The 3,315-nt window shown below is 44.3% G+C and overlaps 1 long non-coding RNA gene across 1 annotated transcript; it reads left to right on the forward strand.

Moving 5' to 3' along the window:
* Window positions 1–395: 395 nt before the first annotated feature.
* Window positions 396–3,053, forward strand: LOC132591492 (uncharacterized). Its single transcript, XR_009556996.1, has 2 exons — window positions 396–1,535; window positions 2,103–3,053. It is a non-coding gene; the product is annotated as an uncharacterized LOC132591492 (long non-coding RNA).
* Window positions 3,054–3,315: the final 262 nt, after the last annotated feature.

Here is a 3,315-nt window from a genome sequence, read left to right on the forward strand (position 1 = left end):
AAGCACTGGCCAGTGGCTGTTCAGAGCCTTTAAGACTATGCTCGCCTTTACTGGTGGAACAACTGTTCTTTGAATGCCACCTGCTGGGAATCACAAATGGTTCTGCTTTTTGGACTTTCCACTGGGACATCTGGTTGGTCACTGGGAGAACAGGATGCTAAGCCTTACCTTCCAAGTCCCGGACTGCAGAATTCGGGACCGTCAGCACGTGTGACACCGAAAGTTGCGTCGACGTAACTTCCGGTGTCGCTTTGCCCTTCTATGGGCACCAAAAATGGCCGCCGCCGGCTTCAAAAGTAGCTTCTATGCATGACCGGAAGTGCGTCGACGCAACTTCCGGTGTTGGCCTGCCCATCTATGGGCACCAAAAATGGCCGCACATCCGACACCGGAAGTCGCGTCTACGCATTTCCGGTCATGCGTAGATGCGACTTTGAAGCTGGCGGCGGCCATTTTTTGTGCCCATAGAAGGGCAAATCAGAAAAAAAATGGCCCGCCGGCAGGAGAAAATAACGGAGAAAAGCAGGAGATGAAGTGATACGGGGGACCACCGGGAAAAGGTAAGTAAAAACGGGTGGTTTCCCGGGGAAAACGGGTACTTGGCAGCTATGTGTTAAGCTAGATGGGCCATTGGCTTGATCCAGCAGGGCTCTTACGTTTTTATCCTAATCCGCTTTCAGGAAGGTCTACCTCCTCCATGCTGTTGCTGAACGGATCTCATTCACTGTAAATATATAGCATTGTATCCAATGTTTGTCATTCTTAAGAGCAGAGTCACTGAAATTAATGCACATAACTTAGGTTCATTAATTCCAGTGGAACTAGTCTGAATACAACCCATTACACGGTACTGTCCTACTGGGAGTAGGACATAAAGGTTTTTTGGTAATCCTCTTAAGGGCTGTGAGTCTATTGCAATACTTACCTCAGGACTCTTTGTGACGCGCGCGCCGAGAGAAAAGGAGATGAGAGAAAGAGCTGTATTTTGTGAAGGGGGAGCCATGGTGAATCGTTTTCAGAGAGATGTGTGTGTCAAAACAAAAATAAAAAAATTCCTTCCAGTAGCACCTTGGAGACCAACTAAGTTTGTCATTGGTATGAGCTTTTGTGTGCATGCACACTTCTTCAGATGCCTGAAGAAACACACGAAAGCTCATACCAATGACAAACTTAGTTGGTCTCCAAGGTGCTCCTGGAAGGAATTTTTTTATTTTGTTTTGACTACAGCAGACCAACACGGCTACCTACCTGTAACTAGATATATGTGTGTATTTGTGGTTTTTTACATGTGCTGGTTTCAATTGCTGTGTGGTTTGGTACTATGGAATGGAAACAAAGAGCGTTTTTGTGTGTCAACTCTTTTGTCTTTTTTGCCTTCAAGAATGTCTTCAAAATATATTTTGCTAGAATACTTTCTTTCCCTCCCCGTTTCCTTGTGCCCATTAGGATGTTTGTCTGTGCTTTAAGAACTTTGGCAAGCAGCCACTCCGAGGTCCAACACATTGTAGGCAGTTTGCCAAGACCAAATGCAGCCGGTAAGCATCAGGGGCAATAGATATATAACAGTATCAGACACTTTTTGCTGTCATTGTCAGGGCAAAGTTGACCAATATTTAAGACAGAACAGATATCAGTGGTGAGCAACCTTCAGCCTGCCCACCCTCCTCATTTTGCCCACAAGGCTGGTTTGCCCAAGAGGCACCTATATTTACAACTGTCATATGTAGTATCAGGAGCAGGAGAGATAAAGTGGTATCAGAGCTGGGAGGGATTTTGTAGGTAGCCCCCATTAGCTGTCATATCAGGGCTTCGCCAGCACCAATGTTCGGCTGATCACAGGAATTTGTGATCAGTACCAGAAACAAGCTTCCTCCCACAAACCAACAGAGTTTTCCCCATGGCATTCTTTTTCAGCAACCTAAGGCCCACCTGCATGATATATTGAGGCAGTATGAAACTGCATTCAAGCAGTCATGTGTTTTCCCAAAGAATCCTGGGAACTGTAGTTTGTTAACAGTGCCGAGAGTTCTTAGGAAATTCCCTATTCCCCTTTACAAAGCTACATTTACCAGGGTGGTTTAACAGTCAGTCCCTCTTTGCAGGAAATTCTGGGAACTGCAGCTATGTGGAAAACCACCTCTCAGCACCCTGAACAAACTACAGATCCCAGGATTCTTCAGGGGAAGCCACGGCTGTTTAAAGTGGTATAATGCTGCAGACCTCACCTTTAAGACAGAAGCTTTTGGGTTGTTGTTATTAGACCACTGGGAGTCAGAAACCCTTGCTGATCTGTTGGGGCTAACCCAGAGATTTCCTAGGAGAGCCTGTTCTACCTTCTGCCTATCACTGAATTAAGCAACCCCTTAAACACAGCTGGGAAGTTGAGGCCACCTTGGCCGTTCTTGGTCCTATCCTCATTGCTGCTAATGTTCCATGCTGCCTGTAGATTATGTGAGTTGAGAGTGCAGTAATAAGAGGAATTGGCTCAGTCATAAGATGAGTACCTTAGAAACATTGCAACACAAAGCAAGGGAAAGTGGGCAGCTAGCTGATGAAGGATGTCTGTGCCATTTGCCCCCTGACACCTTTTTAAAATATACCGGTACTTTTTGAATCTATAAATATACCTTTATTTTTTTAAAGAAAAAAATCATGACAGCTCCTTCTCAACACTCATACTATCTGTAGAATTGTGCTAAAATGTACATTAGGTTTTAGACCAGGCATCCCCAAACTTCGGCCCTCCAGTTGGTTTGGGCTACAATTCCTATCTTCCCCGACCACTGGTCCTGTTAGCTAGGGATCATGGGAGTTGTAGGCCAAAACATCTGGAGGGCCGCAGTTTGGGGATGCCTGGTGTAGGGTATGTGTGTTTTGCATTGAAGCCATTACCACAAACAAAATCACTGTGAAGCTATGCTAGTTGTATCTTTTTTCAACATTCCTTTAAAATAAAATAATAAAATAAAACAAGCACTTCTCCGGTAAGGAAAAATATGTTGCAAATGGGTGTTTCTGTTTTTCTTGCTCAATAAATTATTTTTGTCTGCTGGTGTCTGTATTCATTTTTTTAAAGGGGAAAGATTTCAAACACACACACTGGCTCTGTTTGCACATAAAACCTACAATGTCAGAAATTCTTATTTTGTGTATCAAGAATAAGTGATGTCCTGTCAGAGTGTTTGTATTTCCTGCAGCCCAATGTAAACGAAACAGATTGTACCAGGTTTTCTTTACATCCAAATCAGGCACTGTGGTTTGTTGCTCCCTAAAGGTAAAGGTAAAGGGACCCCTGACCATTAGGTCCAGTCATAA

The sequence above is a fragment of the Zootoca vivipara genome, chromosome Z, assembly GCF_963506605.1.
Source record: "Zootoca vivipara chromosome Z, rZooViv1.1, whole genome shotgun sequence".
Taxonomy (NCBI): Eukaryota; Metazoa; Chordata; class Lepidosauria; order Squamata; family Lacertidae; genus Zootoca; species Zootoca vivipara.